This window comes from Lemur catta, chromosome 2 (assembly GCF_020740605.2).
Source record: "Lemur catta isolate mLemCat1 chromosome 2, mLemCat1.pri, whole genome shotgun sequence".
Lineage (NCBI taxonomy): Eukaryota > Metazoa > Chordata > Mammalia > Primates > Lemuridae > Lemur > Lemur catta.
The window spans coordinates 78,572,511-78,583,912 of record NC_059129.1 but is presented as its reverse complement, the minus strand read 5'-3'; the positions used below and the strand labels follow the sequence as shown (position 1 = coordinate 78,583,912).

Sequence of the window (11,402 nt, the reverse complement as noted above, 5' to 3'; positions counted from 1 at the left end):
CTGAAAATTAAAAACGGAAGAAGATATAACAAAGTAAAGCTGCTATATCTATATTAATATTTGAAGAAAAGATAATTTTAAGTAAAAAAAACCCGTTATTTGAAGGGTAACCTATTTGTTATCCAAGGGACATGTTTGAAGGTGAGAGGCTGCTATTAGTAAATTCTCAGGACAGCAAGCATAAACCAAGACTATCCCTGGAAAATAATAATTATTAGGAATAAATAGCATCATTATGTGACATGAAAAAGTACAATTCATAGGAAAATTTAAAAAATTCTAAATGAGTATGAACTTAATTTCTTAGCTTAAAAAAACATAATACAAAAATTGTCAAAATTACAAGAAGATGTTAACAAACCCACCAGTACAGTATGGGAAGTTTTAACTCTCACAGAAACTGATAGATCAGTCAAACAAAAATTAGTAAGACTATGAAAGATTTTAACAAATGAGATATTGATCAAAGGATACGAAAATTTCAGTTAGATGGGAGGAATAGTTCTAGAGCTCTATTGCACATCATGGTGACTATAGTTTTTTGGTTTTTTTTTTAATCTTTCAGTTATTTAATTAGGTTCTTTGTAAAAATTTAGAATACCAATCTGTGAGGATAAATTCCATTTGTCAGAGCAAACAGAGATCTCAGATAGCCCTGGAGCTGAGCAATAGCCTTGATTTTTGGTAAAATTTGGGAGTCCACAGCTTTCCGATCCGCTTGCACTGTTCTGTAATCTCGTATTTCTCTTTTTCTGTGTCGAAGATCTCACCCTCCTGGAGTCTGGGCTTCTGCAGCTTCTTCTTGAAGTAAGCATCAGTGAGATGCTTAGGGATTTTCACATTGCTGATGTCAATTTTTGCGGAGGTGGTGATGACAAATTTCTGGTGTGTCCTTCGCAGAGGAACTCGATTGAGGGAGAGAGGTCCAGTCACAAGTAACAAGCCACTGCCCAGTTGCTTCAGGAAAACCACCCTCTTGCCTCTGTGGCGTTCGGTGAGGATGATGAGGATGGTCCCAGGAGTGATGCTAGCTCACAGGCTCCGCACATGTTGGCTAAAGGGTTTTTGCCGTGGCTCAGCAGCTTTTGAGGCACATCTTTGGTTGGATAATATCTAGGCATTTTGCGAAGTTTAACCAACCAAGTGCCACCATTCTTGTCACGACCAACTGGTTTTGTAACAGTGGCAAGGACCTTCTTTTTCTTTTTAACCTTGGGTTTAGCCACTGAGTATTTCCTCTTGCACATGGCCTTCCTAGAGTACATGGCAGATTGGGAATATCTGCCGATTCCTCTGAGGAGTACAGGATTTCAGCTGCAGTGGGGCTTCCCCTTCTTAACCTTTTTAGTCTTGAGGTTAGCCTTTTTCACTTTGCCACCAGCATCAGCCTTCTTGGCTTCAGGTTTCTTCTCTTTAGTATCTTGCTTCTCACCTACCATCTTGCAAGATGGGAAAGAGTGACTATAGTTTTTTAAAAAAGAGAATTAAAAAGCTTTACCTAAATGAACACTGTGGTTGACTAAAGATGGCTGTAGTTCTTTGCCATTCTTCCCATTGAGAGGATTTTTTTCCTTCTCCTTGACTGCTTAGATCAATAGAGAGCAGTGGAATTGACACTGTACTCTTTCAGGGACTAGTCTGTAAGGACTGACTTCTTTCATTTTGATCTCTTGCTGACCTGAGATACCATGTAAAAAATCCAACTGTCACAGCCCAGTTGGGTTGTAGTGCCCACCGCACAGAGAAGAGCCAATATACTGAGACAGCCAGGGCTGCAGTGGACAAAGTGTTGAATGCCACAGAGTGCCAAGTGTGGAGACAGGAGGAACTTCTCAAATCCCTCTTCCTGAGAATTTGGTACAAAGGGTTTTTAAAGACAGTTTGTAGGGCAAAAGGCTAGGCAATTGGGTCTGCTAATTGACTGGGTTTAGGGCAGAATCATAGGGGTGTAGAAATCATTTTTTGTGCTGAGTCAGTTCCTGGGTGGCTGTCGCAATACCAGTTGAGTCAGTTTCTTGGCATGGGCCACTGGTCCTGTGGGTCAGCTGATCCATTGTAATGCACAGCCTGGACGATATCTCAAAAACTAGCCTTAGATTTCACAAGGGTGATGTTATCTATGGGGAAAGTTAAGAATTTTTATTACTATTAGCTATGTGACTACTGAGTAGCAATTATAGGAAAGGAAACTAGGGGACACTGCTGGTTTTTATTATTATTTTTAACTATGTCTGTGCCTTCGCAGAATTCAGGCCCCACCACAGTTCTTGCCTTGTATCCCTTTATTAATTTGTAAAGGGCAGTTTCACAACTACCCTGAGCCCATCGTGTTATGAAAAAAATCCAATTTATTCACATGGAGGAGCTGTGTGAGAGAAAAGAGAGATGTCCAGCTAGCCCTTAGCTGTTCCAACCCATAGAACCCAGTCATCCCAGCTGCAGCCCTGGACCTTAAGGACCCGTCTTGGCTGTGCCTTGAATAAAGTCCTCATGCACAGAAGCATAAGATATACTGCTAATGAATTGCTGTATTATGCCAATAAGAATTTTGTTATTGTAGTAAAATGTACGTAACATTAAATTTATCATTTTAGCCATTTTTTAAGTGTACAGTTCAGTGGCATTGTTGTGTCACCATCACCACCATCTATCTCCAGAACCTTTTCATCTTCCCAAACTGAAGGACCACTAAGTGTTGGCATAGTTTGTTACACAATGAAGAAAACGAGAATATGTCACTCCAAAATATGCTTCTTTGACATAAAAATTATTTTTGAGTTGAAGGTAATTAAAAAGAAGCAAGTGGAGGAAAAGCTCTCTTTATCCTACCCTTTTCTGCCTAAAGACAGGATATAAATTCTCCTTTACTGGACACAATTTATCAACTTGTTGATCAATCTACCCTCTGGAGAGAAGGCACCAAAAGAATCTGCAAAAAAACCTTACTTCATTGGTTTCTTTCATACATTCCCTTCCCACAATTCCCCACCCCTGAAAGCCAAAAACCACTTTCCTTTCTCCTGGCATTTCTCTATATGTTTATTGTTCTCTGTTGAAGATGCTATTTAAGTCAGAGTTTTTAGTCACTGCTTTGAATTAGTTTTCATGGAGCTTTCTCCCACATGATGAGCTCTGCAAGCATTAATACACTGGTTTGTTTTTCTCTTCTTAATCTGCCTTTTGTAAGAGGTGTCCCAGCTAAGAGCTATGAGGAGTTGAGGAGAGAAATGATTTTTCCTCCCCAACAACAGCAATAGATGACCTAAACAGATATATATAGAATCTTGTAGCTAATAATTAGAGAGTTCAAGAAGAAATACACAAATAAAACATACAAATATTGCAAATTAAGAACTAAAAGTATTATTTGCAAACAGCAATTTTCTACATAGAAAACCCAAGAGAAACGAAAGACAAATTGTTAGAATAATAATAGATTTATTATAGCAAGTTTCAATGTGCAAAAATCAATTGTATTTCTATACGTCAATAACAATTACACAATGTAATTTTTTTTTTTTTTTTTTTTAAAGACAGAGTCTCGCTTTGTTGCCCAGGCTAGAGTGAGTGCCGTGGTGTCAGCCTAGCTCACAGCAACCTCAAACTCCTGGGCTTAAGCAATCCTCCTGCCTCAGCCTCCCGAGTAGCTGGGACTATAGGCATGCACCACCATGCCCGGCTAATTTTTTCCATATATATTTTCAGTTGGCCAGATAATTTCTTTCTAGTTTTTTAGTAGAGACAGGGTCTAACTCTTGCTCAGGCTGGTCTCGAACTCCTGACCTCGAGCGATCCTCCCGCCTTGGCCCCCCAGAGTGCTAGGATTACAGGTGTGAGCCACCTCGCCCCGTGCACAATGTAATTTTTAAAGGTTACATTTAAAAGCAAAAATGCATAATTTGTCAAAAATTAACTTATCTATGGTTGTGCAGACTTTATGGAGAAAATTATAAATCTTTATTGGTATACTTTAAAAGAGACTTACTAATTGTAAAATATAAGTCTTGGAGCTGTTGTTGAAACTGCAAGGGGGTTTCTGGCCTAGGTCCTGTTGTTTGTTGCACAAAGATCCAATTATTAAGACAACAGGGATTGCCAAAGAAGAAAGTAATTTTTAATATGAAAGACATCTTGTGAAGAGAATGGGAGAAGCTGCCTCAAATCCATCTCTCCAGCTAATGGGAGATCCTGGGCTTTTAAAGGAGGGGCCATGTGCCTTGGGGCAGGTAGTGGTATAATTAAGAAGGGGCTACTGTGCACTGGGGGTAGGTAGAAGAGGGATGGAGAATATTGGAGTCAGAAGTCTGCCCAGGGGCCTTTAGAATCTCAGCTTCTTTGTCTTGCAGAAAATCCACCAATTCTGGGAAATAACTCTAAAGGTCAAGGAGCTAGTTAAGGGAGAGGATTATAAAAAAAATATAGAGGTCATTGAAATTTGTTCATAGAGCCAGTTACAGGGCCACCACCTAACTCCTTATGCAAAAGAGAAGGTAAAAGCCTAAGGCACCTGTCAAAAACTGGCCCCAGAGATCATTCATTATGGAAATTCCTTGTAACCTCCCATAAGGAAGGACATGCAAATCATACCTATGTTTAGCACCTAAAACTGAAGCCTGTTGGATTCCACACCGATAATAAGTTTATCTTTACAGTTAAACGAACTGGAGACAAGGCAGAATCAGACATTCTTCCCCCTAGGCAGGGACATCTACATAACTGATGCTTCCTTCACTTCCTTTTCCCTTGTAGCATTCCCCTTATTTTATGTAAAATGTGGATTTCCTGGGCCTCACAACAATGTAACCACTTTGCCTCAGCAGCAACACCCCCCTCCTTTTTCCTTTTCTTTGTATGCCTTGAAAATGCCCAAGGTTCCAACTTCCCCTTCAGAAAAAACAGCCATACCTTGTCTGTAGTCCTTCTTTTTCCCAGGTACATCCTCAGCTTTGGCTTAATAAACCTCCATTGATTGAGATTTTTGTCTCATTTACTTGGGTCAACATAATATGTATGTGGATACTGATATTCAGAACATAAAGATATCAATTTTCCTTCAGTTTCAACAAAATTTCTAATTCCACCAAGTTTTTGTTTGTTTTGTTTTATGGACTAATAAAACTGACCCTAAAATGAAGGACTCATTAGAATTCTTCCAATGAAATTATACGGGGAAAGGGAAAACTGTCCCTTAGCCCTAGAAGGTTTGCTGAAAGATCAACCCACAATAAGGCAGACTAATAAGAGAAAGAGATTACAAATTTATGTACTGTGCACATGAGGAAAATCACAGAGTGATTATTCAATGTCCCAATGGGGTCCAGAAGTTTATATACCTTTATTTTAGAGGCGAGGGGAGAGATGAGGAACATAGGTACTTCTGTTGAGGGGCAATAACTGATTACTTGGCAGTGTCAACAAAAAAGAACCCAAACTCTGTAAAATAATTTTAAGAGGTTTATTCCAAGCCAAGCAGGTGTGACCATGGCCCAGAGCCATGTCTAAGAAGGCTTGAGCAAGTGGTCTCACTGTGATTGGGTTACAGTTTGGATTTATACATTTCAGGGAGAGAGGGATTACATGTAAAGCCATAAATCAGTACATGGAAGGTATACATTGGTTTGGTCTGAAAAGGCGGGATATCTCAAAGCAGGGAATTACAGGTTATAGGTGGGTTTAATGATTCTTTGATTTGGGGCCAGTCACAGTGACTCACGCCTGTTATTCTAAGACTCTGGAAGGCTGAGGCGGGAGAACTGCTTGAGCTCAGGAATTCCAGACCAGCCTGAGTGAGAAAAAGACCCTGTCTCTACTAAAAATAGAAAAATCAGCCAGACATCTTGGCACTTCTACTCAGGAAGATGAGGTAGGAGAATCACTTGAGCCCAAGAGTTTGAGAATGCATTGAGCTATGATGACACCACTGCATTCTAGCCAGGGCAACAGAGTGAGACTCTATCTCAAAAAAAAAAAAAAAAAATTCTTTGATTAGTAATTGTTTAAAGAAATGAAGTTTTGTCTAAAGGCTTGGAATGTTTTAAGTCAAGATAAGGAAGTCTGGTAATCAGAGACAAGTCACCAGACATACACTAAAACTCATGGGATCTCTTGAGTAAATTGAGGACCTGCAAGTGTAGTTTAATCTTTGTCTTGCATAGCCTTGGGCTTGTTTATGAGTTACAAAGGATGTCTCCAAGAAGGGGGGGGGGCATGATGAGGCTTGTCTGACCACCCTTCTCATGACCAGCAACTCAGCTTTAGGTTACTTATGGGGTACCTTTGGCCAAGAGGGGGTCCAGTTGTTACTGAAAGCTTGGCACTTTATCCTCAAGTCTACATCAGAAGACCAAGAACAAGTGGTTTGAGGAGAAGGAAAGAGAAGTTTATTACTTTGCTGTCAAAGGAGAAAAATGGTAGACTATCTCAAAATCCACATTCCTGTACATAAGCAGAAATACAGAGCTTTTAAAGGCAGGGCCTTCAGTTCTAGGCTGTTGTCATTTAACTACAGTTGATGATTCTAATCGTCCTATCTCTGCTGAAGACAAAGTCTATGACCTCTGCTTACCTGGGAGGCCCACCCAGACTTCTGCCTGGCCAGGCACCAGGCTTGGGGTGGAGCCAACAGTTCAGCTGAGCTATCTCCTGAAGCACAAAGAACAAAAGACATTTTCTTGCCCCTTCCAATCACCTGCCTTAGGCAGGAATGCAGGTCTCAGTTCCAAAAAAGAGTGGGGGAAGTTTTAAAGAGACAGAAAACATCTTTTGCCCTTTTTCCACCCAGGCCATGCCCTCTGTTACACATTGTTGGTTGGGGGGCTTAAAATTTTATTTTATTTCATAGGAAGATGAACAGATACTTAGGAGAATGAATAGGGGGTGTGTGTGGCACAAATTGACCTGTAAATGACTCTCTTTGGAAATTAAATTAACCTAAGAGATAGGTATTATTTTTTTAAATGAGTTGGGTCAGGTCTGGTTGCATTCTTGATTTTCTTTCCTGCAATAGATATAGAGATAATAGGGAGAAGAAGTAAAGACAATCGTTCTTCTGGATGGGTCCATTTGGTTTTGTTTGTTTGTTTTATCAACAGAAATGAAGCCAAACTCTGTAAAATAATTTAAAAAGGTTTATTCTGAGCCAGTATGAGTGACCATGACCCAAAGCCATGCCCTAGAAGCCTTGAGCAAGTAGACTCGCTGTACCTGGGTTACAGTTTGGTTTTATACAGGAATTACAGGTAAAGTCATAAATCAATACATGGAAGGCATGCACTGGTTTGGCCTAAAAAGGTGGGCCATCTCAAAGTGGGGAGGTTAACAGGTTAGAGGTGGGTTTAAGGACTCTTTGACTTGTAATTGGTTAAAGAAATGAAGCTTTGTCTAAAGGCTTGGAATGTTTTAAGTTAAGATAAGAAAGTCTGTTTGTCAAAGATGAACTCCTGGCCATATATTTATTGTGTAAATTGAGGACCTGCAGATTTGTTTTCTATATTCTTAGGCCTGTCAATTAGTTACAGAGGAAAGGATATCTACAAGAAGCGGGGAGCATGATGAGGCTTGTCTGACCTCCCTTCTCATGGCCAGCAAATCAGTTTTAGGGTCTCCCTTTGGCTGAGAGTGGGTTCATTTAGTCAGCCGGTGGTGGGGGGCTTAAGATTTTATTTTAGTTCACTGTTTTGTTTTGTTTTTTTAAATAACACCTTGCTCTTGGAAGGGTCTGTTTGGTTTTTATGAAGATAGAGGGAAAGCCTCTTCCAACGCCTGTTGATCTCTAAGGTCCTTTAATTCAAATACTCTTTATACCAGGGAGTCATATTTTGGGGTAAAATTCCCTGAGCTCATTCAAAATGAAAGAGCAAAGGGCAAAAAATAACCAAGTCATCCTTGAAGAAAAACTACAAAATGGGGCCTCTTCCAAATATTAATATTAGGTAGGTAGCGAGGAATGCCAGGTCTCCTAGGGACAAAAGTGGGCCCCCATCCTGGTGCCACCCCACTTTAATCCTGTCTGGAGCAACTGGGGTAGGAGGGAATACCCTACGAATCTGCCAATCAGAACTTAGTGCCCCAACTGCAAAAGAATACAGAGGACTCTCTAGCCCACGGGCCAAGTGCACAGGTAGGATGGAGTTTGGAATGTGACCAAGAACAATCGGCTTTCAGAGAGGCTTATGGGAGATCCACATGTGCAGAAAGACTCAGGTCATGTAACTCCCAACTGTCCATCAAAGTGGTCCCTATCAGGACACTATAAAACAAGACCGGAAAAATAACCAACCTCTCTTTTTTTTATGCAAAAAACCCATATACATTTATTTATAGGTCTTAATACAGAAAAACATTAAATAAAAATTGAGAACATTACTCATTAAACCAGTAACTTTAAAATTATTTAATTTGAAATAGTTTCTTCTGGAAAAAAAAAGATTTGCATGAAATTTACCTTACCTTATGATTTATACTGTAAGAGTACATTTTATAAAAATCAATAATCAGGCTTTATGTTTAAATTGAAATGAACATAAATATAAATAATTTTCTTTTACGTGGTAGCAAAAAGAGTCAATAATCCTTTCAAGAAAGAGACTATTTCATTTCCTCCCAACTTGGATTCACCATAAACTCGATCCACAAATGATATTGGAACCTCACCAATAGTATAATTCAACTGTCTCGCCCAAACAATCATCTCCATCTGGAAGACGTAGCCTTTAGAAACACATTTTTCTATTAATTTCTGTAGAATTTCTTTTCAGTATAATCTGAAACTTCCTGTTAAGTCAGATGCTCTTGGTCTCAGCAAAATCTGAGTTATAAAATTGGCCCCACGGCTGATTATTTTTCTTTTCAAATCCCAGCCATATACACCTCCATTTCCTTTGTAGCGAGTTCCAGAGACAATATCAAAATTACCCTCCTTTTGCTTCCTAACGAATTCAGGAGTAAATTTTGGGTGATGTGAGACATCAGCATCCATAATAATTATGTAGTTTCCTGTGGCATGTTTCATTCCATGAATATATGCAGTTCCCAGCCCCAGCTTTTTCTCTAGTGGTCTTAGAAGAATTTTGTCTGACCCCTAGATCTTCTTTAACTGTTCGGCAACTTCTTTTGTTCCATCTGGGCTTCCATCATCTATGATTATAATTTCATAGTTGATTCCACTCTCGGAGAAGCTTTTCACCAGCAGCCACACGATGAGTGGTAGGTTCTCGCGTTCATTGTAGGTGGGTAAAAGCACCGAATACTTGTCCTGTCGCAGATTGCGCACCCCCAGCTCCCCAGCGAGATCCTGGAGGAGTGCGCCTGGCTTCCAAGGAGGCCATGGTGGAACTCCAACCTCTCTTTTTGCAGCTACAATGGGTCCAGTCGTCATCTCTGTGCATGTGTCTTGCTCTGTAAACCTACATCTTCTTGCTCTTGCCTTATAATCCCATCTTTCTCTCAATAAACCTCATTTTCATGCTTACCTTGCTTTTGGTGTGTCTTTTCATTCTTTGGCCAAGAGCACACCAGGAACCAACATTTCAGACATTAAGATTTATAAAAATATAATAATTAAGATAGTGTGATATTAGCAAAAGAAAAAAGAGAACAGTGTCAAGAACAAAGAGTCCAGAAACAGATCCAAGCCCATATGGAAACTCAGTATTTAACACCAGTGCTATTGCAGATCAGTAGAGAAAGATAAACTATTTAATAAATACTACTGGGACAGTGAGTTTCTATAAAGAGACCGCACACGACACACAAAATCTGCCTCAAGTAAAGACCAAAATATACAAAGTTAAAATCTTCAAACTTTTGGAATAAAATGTAGAAGAGTATTTTTGTGCTTTCGGAGTTGGGAAAGATTTTGATATCAAGAAATAGAAAATGAAACCTTTAAGGAAAAGACTATGAATCAATTAGACCACATTAACATTTAAAACGTCTGTGCATCTAAAGACTGTTTTAAAAAGTGAAAGAAGACAAGCCACTAACTAGAGAAGATATTTGCAATGCATATTGTCAACAAAGATTTAGTATAGCGTATGTGTACATATATATAAAATGTCTACAAAGCCATACAAAAAAATAGCAATGGATACAAACACATGTGAAAATGCTCAGTATCACTAGTATTAAAAGAAATATAAACTAAAATAAAAATGGGTGATATTTCCTACCATAAGATTGGTTAAAATGTAGTCTGATGATATGAAAAATTGGAAATAATTTGGAGCAGTGGAAACGTTCATATATTTGTGAGAGTATAAATAAACTGGTATAACTACCTTGAAGAACATGTGTTACATATGTGTGCACAAAGCCATCATATCATACATGTACACAAAGGTATCATCAAGGTGTACTAATGAAAGTCTAATGAAATCGAAACACCTACCAACATAAGAATGAAGAAATAAATTTTAGTATAGTCATGCAGCAGACACAAGTGAATGAATAGTAAATGCAGTGTGGTCTCCTGGATTGGAGTCTGGAACAGAAAAAGGACACTAGTGGAAATCCTTGTGATCACTATGTGATATCCATGTGAAGTCTGTTGTTTAGTTAATTGTAATATACTAATGTGAATTTCTTAGTTTGGACAAATGTATTGTAGGGGTGAGGGGAAACTTGCCCTTTCCCCCAAAAGTTCGGTGAAAGATCAATTCACAATTAAGGAAGATTAATAAGAGAAATTTTTTTGTTTGTTTAGTTTTATTTTGCTGTTTATTTTGAGCATCTAGGTCGGATGGGCGGAGGTCGAAAAAGGCGTCCGCCGAGAACTGTTTATTTACCAATACCATATGCATGGGGAGAATCACATAGTGATTACTCAATATCCCAATGAAGTTCAGATATTTTTATATATGCCTTTTGGGGGGGGCGAATGAGAAGTATTCTGTTTTTATTCTGAGAAGTAATTCTGTTTAGTGGCCATAAACTGTTGCTAGGGAGTCTGACTAGATGGGGGACATAGATTGACTTGTAAACTAACCTGAGAGACAGGTATTATGTTTCAAATGATTTGGGCTAGGTCTGGTTGCACTGTTGATACTTTTCCCTGCAATATGTTGAGATAACTGGGAGAGGAAGGGAAATCCTTTGTCCCCTTTGATCTTTGATCAGTTCAGTCCAGTTTATGAAGACAGAGGGAAAGCCTCTTCCGCGGGCCTGTTAATCTGTAAGAGTCTTTAATTCAAAATATTCTTTATACAAAGGAGTCATATTTTGGGGTGAAATTTCCAGAGCTCCTTCAGTACCACTGTTGTGTGGGATGAACATTAGGGGAAGTTGGGGGAATGGTCTACGGGAGCTCTCTGTATTCTGCAACTTTTCTGCAAGTCTAAAATTATTCCAAAATAGTTTATTTTAAAAAATGAATAGAGGCTGGGCGCGGTGGCTCATGCCTGTAA

The 11,402-nt window shown here is 39.1% G+C and overlaps 2 pseudogenes across 1 annotated transcript; both read right to left on the bottom strand.

The window, feature by feature from the left end:
* Positions 1–592: 592 nt before the first annotated feature.
* LOC123633020 lies at positions 593–1,439 on the bottom strand (annotated as a pseudogene).
* Positions 1,440–8,397: 6,958 nt separating this feature from the next.
* Positions 8,398–9,460, bottom strand: LOC123633019 (annotated as a pseudogene). Its single transcript, XR_006733526.1, has one exon. The product of XR_006733526.1 is annotated as a dolichol-phosphate mannosyltransferase subunit 1-like (transcript).
* Positions 9,461–11,402: the final 1,942 nt, after the last annotated feature.